Source organism: Camelus ferus, chromosome 7 (assembly GCF_009834535.1).
Source record: "Camelus ferus isolate YT-003-E chromosome 7, BCGSAC_Cfer_1.0, whole genome shotgun sequence".
Classification (NCBI taxonomy): Eukaryota; Metazoa; Chordata; class Mammalia; order Artiodactyla; family Camelidae; genus Camelus; species Camelus ferus.
Genome location: NC_045702.1, coordinates 67,683,734 through 67,697,961, shown reverse-complemented (window position 1 = coordinate 67,697,961; position 14,228 = coordinate 67,683,734).

Here is a 14,228-nt window from a genome sequence, read left to right as displayed (position 1 = left end):
TTCTCTAGTCTTATTTGACTATATAATTCCATTTTATCTCTCCTCTTAGTGTATCAATTATACTTCTTTAAAATATTTTTGTAGTAATTGCCCTAGAGTTTACTATATACTGGACATTTTAAATTAATCTAGGTTCAACTTCAATTAACATTGTACCATTTCATATGTAGTAAAGATACCAAACAACAGAATATTCTCAACTCCTTCCCCCAGTACCTTGTGACATTGCTGTCATTCTTTCACTTGTCCAAATGCTATAACCACTCAATACATTTGTTACTGTTATTGCTTTGAACAGTTATTTTTTAGATCAGTTAAGAATTAAAAAAAGGATTCTGTCTTCAATTTTTTCCTTCTCTAACCTTTATTTTTGAGTATAGATCCAAGTTTCTGACCTAAATTGTTTTTCTTTTTCCAAAAGAATTTATTTTGATTTTTCTTAAAGGTGCAGGTCTGCTGGAAATGAATTCCTTTCATTTTAATTTGACTAAGAAAATCTTTGTATCTCTTTCAAGTTTGGAAGATCATTTCTCTGAATATAGAATTCTGTATAAAGCTCTCTTAAAGCTTTAATATTTCACTCCACTTCTTGACTGCATGGTTTCTGATAAGATTCCAGTGTAATTCATGTCACTGTTGCTCTATAAATAAAGTGTTTATTTTCCTCTGGCTTCTTCCAAGATTTTCTTTTTTTAATTTTAAATATTACATGTGAAAATTTGTGTGTTTTTAAAAAATATTTATCCTGCTTCATGTCCTTCAAGCTCGTTTGTGGACCTGTGATTTTGTATCTGTTATAATTTTGGAAAATTATTGCCCATTATTTCTCCAAATATCTCTTTGATTCTGTTCTCTTTTCTCCTATGGTACTCCAATTACATACATATTACACCTGAAAATTTCCCACAGATCTCCAGTGTAATATTCTGGGTTTATTTTCCAATTTTTTTTTGTTCTTTTCCTTTTAGTTCAGGAAGTTTCTGTTGACCTTTCTTCAAGTTCACTGAACTCAGCTGTGTCACATTTATTGATGAGCCCATCAAAGGCATTCTTATTTCTGTTCCTGTGTTCTTTTTACTTCTAGAAGTTCCTTTTGATTCTTTCATAGTTTCCATCTTTGTACTTACATTACCCATATGTACTTCCATTGCATCTATTCACCCCATTAGAGTCCATAATATATTAATCATAGTTAGTTTAAATTCCCTATCTGATGAATCCAACATCTGTGTCACCTTTGAGTCTGGTTTTGATGATTGCTTTTCCTCTCCAGCTTTGTTTGTCTTGGCTGTTGTCATGTTTTGTTTATATTTGTTGAAAGCCAGGGCATGATTTGTCAGGTAATAGAAAGTAAGGTGAATAGGCTCTTAGTGTGATGATTCATGTTATTCAGGCTAGGAGTTAGGATGTGTGTACTATTTGCTGTTGCTGTAGGTACCATCAACTTCAGATTTTTCTAGTGTCCTTATTTTTGTCTCCTCTCTTCACTTTAGGCTTTCTTAAGTACTCCTCTACAGGCAAAGTGTATGTCTTATAAGCCTTTACCTGTATCTACTCATTATACTGAAGCCCTGGTGGTAGTATGTGGGGAAAGGCGACTGTCCTATAATCTATGGTTAAACATCTGTCTTTTAGTGCCTGTATCTCAGGACTGTGACAGCATTTTTCTCCTTTGCTCACTCTTCTTTTCCCAGATGCAGCAAGTTGCATGTCTGTTTCCTTAAAGCCCTGGCTCCTCTTTACTCTGTGTATTTGTGTGCGTGTGTTTTTCTTAAGTGAAACACAGAGGTGGAGGGGACTAGAGTTGGGAAGACTTACCTTCCCCTAACTGGAATAAGAATTCAGAATTATGCCATGGCAAAGTCCTTTCCCCTTAAGAGTAGATCTCTTTCTGGAGGAGGCTCTGGATATATTTCCCAATATTATTGGCATCTTCATCCCCATGCCCCTACAGATATGTGGGAATTCTTCAGAGACCCTCACTACAAGAACCTGGTAGAGTTTCTGGAGGGAAAGATAAAAATATATGTGTTGGGAGGATTCCCCCCAAGACTATGACCCCTCAGCTTCCAGTAATTCTTCAAAATGACTATTTAAGTGTTTTTATCAGTTATGGTTCCAAAGGCTCTGCTTCATGCAAGGTAGGTCTTGGATATATCTTTCTGAATGTGCCTGTCTGACCAAATTTTAGGTATTGATTTGTTTTTAAACTTAAGTTTTCTGATGGGTTCAAGAAAAGTAAGTAATTTTAAGATTGTCCAACTTTGGCTTGTTGAAAGAATGGGAGTGACAACTTCCATGAAGTTTACATGGTGAAGCCCAAACCGTAAGTCCCCAAGTGGTCTTATCTAAGGCAATAAAGTCAGCATAACTGTCATTTTCTATCCAGTGTCACACAGTCTATCTTCATCTTGATCTTCTCTGCACTCTCTGACTGCTAACACCTCACTCATTGTTCTCTTTTGTAGCTGAGGCATAAATTATAAACATCAGCCCCCAATTTGCCCTTCTACTTAGATTTTTGACATTTGAAAGCTTTGAATCAAGAATGCTCTGTCCACCTGCTACTATCATTCATCTAAACCTTCTACTCATCCTGTACCTACAGCAATTTCTCCCTAAATTTCAAGCAATCTGGTATCGCAGTAGCTGTACCATGGCACAATTTTTTTAAACTTTTAAAAAATGTATTCTGAAACTTTTAAACTTTTATTTGTTTAACAAAACTACACACTTACAATATGCTATTGGCTGTGCCTTCACCTTCAGTTTCCCCTCATTCCAAATCCTGTGCTTGAAAACATGTGACTATGAGTTTAATACTTGAGGCCTCTTTTGGAGCTGATTTCAAGTACTATGCCTTTTTTCTGTTTTCCAAATTACCAGGTTTTCATGGTACTATTCTGAGTTCTCTACAGTAACCCCTAGATAAACCTGTAACCTGTATCACTGCATTCTGAAAGGTTCCTGTAGAATATTGGTTCTGTCTGGATTAGAGCTTAATGTTGATCTTCTCTTTGTTCTGGTGTCTCAAAGGTTTAGTGAAAATGTTCAAGCTTTTGAGGGACAAATTCCTTCATGTGTTCAACATCCAAAAATTAATTAGTGTAATCTATTACATCAACAGACTAAAAAAGAAGGTCATATGATAATATCAATATGTACAGAACAAAGTATTTGATACAATCTAACACTTATTCGTGATTAAAAACTCTCAGTAAACTAGGAATAGAGGGAAACATATATACAGAATCCATACTAGGAACACTATAAAATTTCACTATAAAGTGAAATCAAAAAATAACTAAATAGATGGAAAAATGTTCCATGTTCTAGGATAGGAGGACTCAGTATTATCAATATGTCAATTCTTGCCAAATTAACCTGTAGGTTCAATGCCATTCCAATCTAAATCCCAGGAAGTTATTTTATAGATATTAACAAACTGATTTTAAACTTACAGAGAGAGGAATAAGACCTAGAATGGCCAATACAATAATAAAAGAGAAGAACAGAGAACTGGCACTATTCATCTTCAAGACTTACCATAAAGCTTCAGTAGTCAAGCAGTGTGGTACTGGCAAAAGAATAGACAAATCAATTAGTGAACAGAATAGAGAGCCCAAAAGTGGATTCCTATAAATGCCCACACAAAAACCTGCATATAGATGTTTATGATGGCTTTGTCCATAATTGCCAAAAGTTGGAAGCAACCAGAATGTCCTTCTGTAGGTGAATGGATAAATAAACCATGGTATATACAGATAATAGGATGTTCTTTAACACTAAAAAGAAATGAGCTATCTAAGCCATGAAGATGCAAAGGAACTTTAAATGCATATTACTAAGCAAAAGAAGCCAATCTGAAGAGGCTACATACTATACGATTTCAATTACATAACATTCTGGAAAAGGCAAGAACTACAGGGACAATAAAAAGATTAGTGGTCACTAAGGTTGGGAGTAGATAGGAGAGATGAATAGGTAGAGCACAGAGGATATGTAGGGCAGTGAAATTAGTCTGTATGATATGATGGATATAGTCATTGTACATCAGTCTAAACCAGTACAATGTGTAACACCCAAAGTGAACCCTTAGGTAAATAGTGGACTTTCGGTGATTATGATGTGTCTATATAGTTTCAACCTTGGTAAAAAATGTACCATTCTGGTGAGAGATGTTGGTAATGGGGGAAGCTCTGCACGTGTGGGCGCAAAGAGTATATGGAAAATATCTGTACCTTCTTCTCAGTTTTGTCATAAACCTAAAACTTCTCTAAAAAATTTAAGTCTTTAAAAAGATATTTTAGAAAATCTCAACTAATTGGTTAATTGGATATCTATTTTGTACTTGTCACTTTCATAAGCACTAAAAAAACATGTAAAAGAATAAAACAGACACTATTCAAAAATAATAACATTCAGTTGGCAGAGAAAAAGAATATGAAATTTAATAAATGTGTAAATATATAATTTAATGATATGTAATTTAATAAAACACTTTGGTGATAAGATACTTTCTTTTTCAAATTAATTAGTTATGCAGCAACAGTCAACAAAAAACATAAGAGTGATCTAACACTAAATCTGAGAAGCCCATATGAATACTCTTGTACTCATACTTCTGACCTTGGGAAAGCAAGCTAAATATCTTTGGATAATAAATATTCTTTTGGGTTTTACATAGAAAATATTTACTTTTTCTTTCTAATGGCTTTTTGTTACATATTTTTTATGACTTCTCCATTAAACAGAAGATCCACAGTGTATTTGGGACTAGTTTCCTATAAAGAGTTTCTTTCTTTCTTTCTTTTCTTTCTTTCTTTCTTTCTTTCTTTCTTTCTTTCTTTCTTTCTTTCTTTCTTTCTTTCTTTCTTCCTTCCTTCCTTCCTTCCTTCCTTCCTTCCTTCCTTCCTTTCTTTCTTTCTTTCTTTCTTTCTTTCTTTCTTTCTTTCTTTCTTTCTTTCTTTCTTTCTTTCTTGTTTGAAGAACTGATTTATCATGCAAAGACATTTTAAGGGTTTACGATTAATCAAATTGAATTCTAGGAAATGTAAACTTAAAATGATTGTAATGTTAAAAAAAAAAAAAAAGCCCATACTAAATCAGCAAAAAAATCCTTCTTTTTAGAAAGTAAAAAATATAGAATCCGAATCTCAAACTCAATTACTAGAAAGAACAAAACTGATTCTAATTTTTTTTTGGAACACTTAGAGTATTTTATACTTAAACAATGAACAAATAAGTTAGCTTTCCAACCCCTGCTGGATTTACATATCTAAATTATTCACAGAAAATTAAATATATGTTCTAAGCAAAATAATTCCTCCTTCCACAAGAGATAGCACAAAAATAATTAACCTTTATTTGAGACTTTTACTTGAATTTTTGAATATACAATTTGTTCCATTTGGAACAGAAATGTTTTTTTGGGCTACTTGGCAGCAAGAAAACAATTGCATTCATTCCCTTTTGGAAGAAACCACAAGTGAGATAATTCTCTTTGAGAAAAAACAAAACTTCGACGTTTTATACGAAAACATAAAATAATTTCAAAAATCAGAGTAACTTGTCTTTTTCCTACATCGTCTATGTGATATTTGTAGTTTGAATATGAAGAAGGAAGGAAAGTATTGTGGACCATAAAAGGTATAATTCTTCAGAGTGAATATTCCTAATAATGTTGTGTACCATAGTTTAAAGAACTACAGTAAGCTGGGATCCAGGATCATTTAATGATGCTTCTGACTATACAACTAGTTCGCTACTAAGTAGATGTGGGTCAGTCTCCTAATATCTCTAGACCTCAATATCCTCATACATCATTCACCTATAAGTCCAAATATATTACACAACATTGTAAACTGACTATACTTCAATTTAAAAAGTAACAAAGCACTATTAAGACATTAAAAGCAACTACCAAGTAATTAATAACTTATTTACAGTGTTGAAAGGAGATATACATAATTCAGTTGTGTCATATTTGTATTTTTAAAATACACCTGTTTAATGGAATTACAGACACAGTGTTCCAATCAAAGTTTTGTGGCAACATTTACCAAAGACATTCAGTATGGCATGTGCGTTGGAACACTGGTGTTACAGTTTTGGCACCATTATGGAAAATCATTCCTAAAATTAAGCTAATTTTTAAGTTAAATTTGTCAAAATAAAACACATATGCCTTAGGCAGGAGGATTCAGAAACAGTGCAGTGATATTTTAATTTATTGCACAGAGCAACAATATCTGGATAAGCGCAAACAACTTTGTAGAGCTACCATCTGATATTTATTGGCTATATATAATTCATATGATCTTTGGAGATTGACTTGATTAAGCAGAGAAAATTTAGTAGTGAGTGTTTAATGGAACTGTGGCTTGCAATGTACTGAACTGGTAATGTATGACTGCCCATTTTTGAAGCTCAAACATTTGTGTGACACATTACTGGATTTATTTATAAAGAGTAATAAATAATATACTATCTCAATGGCATTTTAGTTTTTTTTTTAATGTATCTACTCCCAGAATGTTTAAGCCAGCACATTTGATCCTTTACTACTACCTTACATTAGACCAGGTTGACAGAAAGAGCAGTTGGAGAAATGGGGCTTAAATCCCATCAGTGGACAATGGTCTGTTGCACTTACGAATATATGCAATACACTAAAAATTCCTACTTTTTCATAAACACAAAACATCAATGTCTGATTTTATAATCCATAATAAAACTATCAAGAGGGCTGGATTTTCAATTTATAAAGAAACATGGTATTTCCCTGTAGATAAATCTACATGAGTAGCTCAATTCTAATTGTAAGAGAATGTAGTGAGTTTGTAATAAGAGAAAGGGTAGGTATTACAAAGTTGAACCCAATTGCTATGCTTTTCCATCATAGCAGTTACTATAACTATAATTATACATATATTTGAGTCTACGTACTTTTTAACTTTTTTATTTACTAGATCATACATTTTACGAGGACCCTATCTATATTTCTACTCAGAATTTAGGAAAATGCTCAATGTGGAATGAATAGATGGTGGAATGAATGAACAGATGACTGGCTGGTAATATCTAGCTCTCAGAGACTTTTTGAAGTAGTAATTGAAACATTAACCACCAAAAAAAATTTATTTTTAAAAGTATTTTCAGGTTAGTAGAAAAATAGGAAATAAATTTCACTTTCAGCCTCTCTTTTCTCCAAAATTAGCCAGTGTATAGAATCTCCTTTTAATATTGATTTCAGTTATAATTCTGGTTAGTATATAATATGTTAATATAAGTAATTATGCATATATTCATATATATATATATAATTTCAAGAAAATTGCAATCAAGGAAAAATAAAATCTGCCAAGCATTGAGAATACAAATATTTTTGAATGTTTATTCACAGTAGTCCTCAATAAAAGACTGCGTTATTACCATACACAAGTATGTATGGTTTTCTGTAAAGAAAAAAGAAAAGTATGGATTCTCTTTTCTTTATAGAAAAAATGGATTTAGCCGTCAACAATTGGCCTGAAACTTTTACTTATCTATGCTTCTGCCTGGTTGGAATGTCTTGCCAACTTACAGTGGACAAGAGTTGCATGGGTTTTCAAAAGCAAATAAATGGATGTAATCTTACACTGAGAGAAGAGGGAGGGTCGGAAAGAATTCTGTTTTATAAGCACTAAGTCTATTTGCCATGTGGCATGTTTCCAGCGTGATAAAGAAGAATACCAAATTCTCGGCTGATATAAATGTTTTGTATATACATACGGTGTATTTCTGTGCCAGCACTCAGGAGTACAGTTAGATCTGGAGGAGGAAGGCCAGATGAAAGGGAGGGCGTGGAATCCCAAACCACCATTTTCAGAAGAGTTACTGCGCTGTCAGCAGTATTCTCTTCAGTTGAAAAAACTATTCTCTGTATAATTGTGTGTGTGTATGTGCTTGTGCACACATATATAATGTGTCTATATCATATGGGCTAGACAGAGACATGTGGACGCCCCAGGCAACCTAATAAATTGGCCCTCATTCAAACCAATATGCATTCAGTGTTTATTATATTCTATATTCACATAGAAGAAGGTTGACTTCTTGGTGGCAAAAAAGGAGAGAAGGTGGTTCATTGTAGGGTGTGATCACTTCCTATTTTCTCAAACAATTCTCTAGTTCCCCATTCCCTGTGGCAAAGCAAATAATCCTGTAGTTAACGGGGTCCATTTCTAAGGAGGCAGTTTAATGATACAGTAGTGATACTTGGTGCCTTCCCAGTTTTTTTTTTTTTAAACTCGTTTGCTCTAATAAATTATCTAAGAATTCCCTAACCTCATATAATTCTTCCACCTAAAAAGGATCTGGTAAGCATAATCTCCCTTTGTTTACATTTTAGTGATTTTTTTAAGGCCCCTTTTTGGATTTGGATCCTGAGCAGTTGCCTGAGTGGTCTGACACTTAAAACAATTTATGAAACCACAAATCTGTATGATCTGGTCCTGCCAAAGTGAGATGAAAGCAGTGCTCAGGGTCCCATCATAAAAAGCCTCCTCTATCAGCACCATCTGTCTTCACCACTTTTCTCCACCTTCTTCAGGAGCTTCTGTCCTCTTCCCATTTTTCTCTCTTCAATTCTGTTCTCAGGAAAAAGTTCCTATCAGTAACTTGTATACATCAGAGTACGTGACTACGAATTTCTCTTCAAATACTCTCCCAATTCAGATATGCCAACTGAATAAAAAAGCACTGTTTCTTTGCAAGTATATTGTAAAAATAAAAAGACAAGTGAGGAAAGAATTTTATGGGTGGAACAGAAAACCTGACTCTAGTCATACCACCTACAGTGGTACTTAAGAAAATTTAGTTTTATTTCTTTAGAAGTCAGAATATTTAATTCTATGAGTTGGATGTTTTACAGAGTGAGTTCAGTGACAAAGACATAATTTAGATTAATGTGGCTGAATTAATTTTTGATCATAAATAAATGGAGCCTTGTTTTCATATATTTCTGGTAGAGACCAGATGTTGTATTCCAAGCATATATAAAGAAATGTACACACAGAAACGCACACACGCACTGCCGACCGTCTATGTAGGCTAACAAGGGACAAGAAGATTTGGTAAACAATATATGTTGATTACTTTCCCTGAGCTACACACATACAAACACACATCCACACTCCTAATTAAAAACCATGCCAGAATAAATGCTTTTGGAATTTTTTAGTTAGCTACAGTAAGCTTGACAAACTTATTTTGAAGTATAGACTCAAAGTAAATTGCAAAAGCAGTACAGAGAGTCCTGTACTCTCATCCCAGCTTTCCCCAGTAGTGGTAATTTACATAGCTGTAGTATAACATCAAAACCAGAAAATGGCATATCACTGCTATGTAGAATATAGTCCTTGTACCATTTTAAAATCTGCATTAATTTGTGGGAATATACAGTTGTGTGCAATTTTATCACATGTATAGATTTCTGTAACCAGTACCAAAATCAAGATACAGAACAGTCCTACACCACAAAACAACTCTAGAGTGCCATCTCTTTGTATTTGTTTGCACAATCCATCCACCCCACACACACTCTACCTGTCTCCTGGCAACCACTAATATATTCTCCATCTTTACACATTTCCCATTTCAAGAATGTTATATAAATGAAACAATACAGTATGAAACATTTTGAAACTGTTTTCACTGAGAATAATGCTCTTCAGGTCCATTCAGGTTGTTAGATGTATTGAGTATTCCATTCCTTTTTAGCAGTGAATTATATTCCATGTATTGAATGTATGGATTCCAGGTATGGATGGATCAGAGTTTGTACATTCACCAAAGGAAGGATATTTGGGCTGTTGTCAGAATTTTTTCCATTGCAAATTAAGTTACTATGAATATTCATGTACAGAAATTTGTATATGCACGTATATATGTACTGTGTGAATGTAAATTTTCATTTCTGTGATAAACACGCAAGAGTGTGATTGCTGATTTGTATATGCGGTGCACATTTAGATTTGTGAGATTACACTTTTTTGGTGGCTACACCATTTTATATTCCTATCAACAGTGTAAGAAAGATCCAGTTTCTCTGCACCCTTACTGCACTTATTTTTTTACATTTTCCAATAAATGCATAGTGATATATCATTGTGGCTTTATTTGCATTTCTTTTATGGCTAATGATGATGAAGATCTTCCTATGTACTTATTTTTGGTTCTTACTGTGTTCATGTCTTTTGCTTGCTTTCTAATCAGATAGCTGCTTATTCTTCTGTTGAGTGTGACGAGCTCTTTACCAGGTATAAGGTCTTTTTGTTAGATATGTGGTTTGCATATATTTTACCTAGTTGTGGCCTGGTTTTAATCCACTTCACAGGATTCTTTTACAGTGCACAGGCTTTTAGTTTTGATGAAGTCTAATTTCTTAATTTTTTTCTTTTATTGATTGTGCACTTTGTATCATGTCTAAGAACTCATCACCTAGCCCTGGGATTCAAAGGTGTCCTCCTGTGTTTTCTTCTAAAATTTTTTATAGTTTTATGTTTTACATTTAAATGCATAATTTGTTTTGAATCGAGTTCTCTATCCTGTCCCATTGACCTATATGTCCAGTCTCCTGCCAATACCACACTATCTTGATTACTGTAGTTATAGAGTAAATTTAAAAATTAGATTCAATGCTTTCTCCCCTTTATTCTTCTTTCTAAAATTTGTTTTAGCATTCCAGTTCCTTTAAACTTCCATATGATTAGAATAATCTTGTTTTTTGTGTATAAAAAAATCTTGTAAGGATTTTGATAGACCTTCTTCAACCTATAGATCAGTTTTTACCATACTGAGTCTCCCAATCCATTAACTCAGTATGTCTCTTTATTTTGATTTTCTTTGTTTTTTTCATCAATGTTTTGTAATTTATGGTATCCAGTATCTGCATATGTTTTGTTAGATTTATAACTAGGTACTTCATTTCTTCTGGAAAGATTATAAATAGTTTTGTGTGTTTAATTTTGATTTCCACGTGTTTGGTGCATGTATTTAGGAATACATGTGTGTGTGCATCTGTGTTAAATACTTTGTCCTATACCTTGCTGAACTCACTTATTGGTTCTAAAAGTTTTTTATTTTTTATTTTTTTTATTCCTTGGACTTTTCTACATAGACAATCATGCCATCTGTAGTAGAGGATAAGGAATGGTTGTACTTCTCCTCTCTTGTTCATGTGTCTTTTATTTCCTTTTCTTACCTTACTGTGCTGGACAGAACTTCCAATATTATTTTGAATAGCACAAGGTATTAATGCCTTTTTCTCAATTTTTTGGTGAAAGTATTCAGTGTTTGAACATTAATACGACGTTAGCAGAAGGTTTTTTTTAAAAAATATATGCTCTATCAGGTTGGAGAATTTCTTTTCTTCTCTTAATCTGCTGGAAGATTGTTTTTTAAAATTATTTATGAGAAATGGATGTTTGTTGAATTTTGTGAAATAATTTTTCTATACCAGTTGCTGTGATTAGTAGCTACTACCAGGTACCAGAGGATGTGTTAAGTTACTTGATCAATGAACCTACATCTGTGACAGCAGCAGTAATTGGAGTCATCACATAATTAAGCTGACACTAATCAACTGTCATTCTCCAAGATCCTCTTGTCTGCACAGGCCAAATAGGTGATTTGGATAGGGATGTAATGGGAATCACCACTCCTGCAACTTTCAAGTTCTTTATAGTGGCACTCATGCCTGCCTTCCCTCTAGGAATGTGCTCTTGCTTTTGGTTTACTCTTTTTCTAGGCAGAGGCAGTTTTAGTGACCTGATCCAACTTTATATTCCTTTCACCATTATCCTATAACCTTGATATCCATTTCCACACATGCTCCCCAGATCTGTCTGTATCAGTTAGAAACCACAAGCAGTAGTGCTTTTGAGGGTGGTGTATTGTCTCACGGTTCACACTTTGTGTCTTCTCTTTAAAGGCCTGCTGAAACTTCAGTCTAGGCAAAAATGGGATAGATAAAGTGACCAATAAATAAAACAGAGCCCAGAAATAAAAACTTTAAAAAATTAAATTTATCATATTAATGACAGTATAGACTGGCAAAAAGTGTTAAGATGGGCAAGGATATGGAGCAAAGGGTATCCACTGCTTAGTGGTATTTCACATGGGCTGCAAGCTCTTTGGAAAACTGATAACACCAGTTAAAGATGACAATCTGTATACCTTATGGACCAACTCTTAGATGTCTACATTAAAGTAAGACAGAATCACTGCATATGTGATCCAGGAGTCATGTACAGAATCCTGCAGCAGTGTTCATAATAGCAAAAGACTAAGAATATTCCCCAAACAGGCAATTACCCAAATGTTCATCATCAATTCCATATGTAAATAAATTGCTGTATAAGCACATATTGGATTAGCATTCAACAATGAAAATAATGAACTACAATTACAATTACATGTGTCACCTGGATAAATCTCAAAAAATATAATAAAGAGTAAAAAAGTCAAAAAGAATGTGTGCAGAATAATCTCATTCATCAAAACTGAAAAAGTAAATTAAAAGTAAAATTACATATAAGTAAATAATAGAGTTTAAGGAAATATGCGTGCATAATAACATTATAGAAAAGCATGGAAATTATTAACAAAATATTCAAGGATAATTTGGAGTGATTGAACTCTGTTATAGAGGTCCACAGGGGCTTCTCCAGTACTGGTAGAATTCTGTTTTTTAATTTGAGTGGTGGTTATGTAGGTGGTTATTTACTATTACTATTATTATAATTATTACTTAAATTGTACTTATACAATATTTTTACATGTGCTCTATTTCCCAATAAAATAGAATAATAGAAAAATGATACTTCTCCATTTTATTTTACTTTAATTCATTACTCTAGTCTTTCCTCTCTGATATAGATAACACAGACACACACAAGGCACAGACAGACACACACATAGACACACACACACACACACACACAATCCCTTTTGCTTTTTACTTCATAGTCTTGGTAAAGTAACCATGTGTCTGATCAGCTTGCCAGTTGAATGGAGATTAATGTGTTTCTTTCTCTGTATAATTCTTTCAACACTGATGCATTTTAATCATATTTCTTGTACTCCAAATATGATTAATATATTTAAATACTGTCAGAGCTTCCTGTGGGGTGGGGGAGGGCGAGACAACCTAAAGCTTTTAAAAGTCAGTTTTCATTTTTAAAAAGCTTCTGGGAATTTTATAAAATCTGAAGTTTATTATACTTAAAGAAACCTTTTTTTACTATCCTTCTTAAAGGATTAAGTAGTCAGCAATAGAAAGAGGAAGACATTTAGCTGCTCTATATATTAATAGTGCACCTTATTCATTTGATAAGTGAACAAATCAATTTTAATTTTTTATTTCTTCCATAGGGAAATAAATCCAAAGAGACATAAAACTTAAAGGCATAACTTATCAAAATCTTATTTTATTAATAAGTTCCTCTAAAGAAAAAATTTTAAATTTATAAGTACGGGCACTAAAGATAGCAATCTGTTAAATGAAGATACAGGTATAAATATTAATCCAACATGTACAACAATATATTAAATGCACATATTTTAAGTCTTATCAATTAGAAACTGAAGCAGTATTTTTCACACACAGTCAGACTTTTTAAGTTATTAGTAAGAGCCCTTCTTTTATGCAGGGATAAGACCAGCTGGGTAGTTTTATTCATACAAGTCATTTTTATAACTCCATATGCCAGTTAAGCTGTTTTTCATATCGTTGTAACTGGTACAAACCACACAATCAAATACTGAAAATATGTAGGCATTTGTCAGGAGAAAAATATGTCCTGCTCTCCTTTTAGGAGTTGGATTTCTTTTCTAATCATGAATTACCATCTTGCCTTGTAATTCATTGAATTTTAATGTTACTCTCCCTGGGTTGGATCCCAAACAATCCTAAATCTCGCACATAGTACTATGCCCAGCTGAACATATCCTAGAGTATTGCCAAAGGTAGTATCCATCCAACTGGTCATGTACTTGCTGACCATAGGAAAGTGCTTATGTATTTGATTTCAAGGATGATAGGAATAACAACTGTAATATTTGTCTAGAGTACTTTGTAGTTCACAATGCAATTTAAAATATATTATTATATTCCATTCTTAGGCAAATGGCAGGTAGTTTTGTTTTACAGATTAGGAAATCAGGCTCAGAAAGCCTAAGAAATA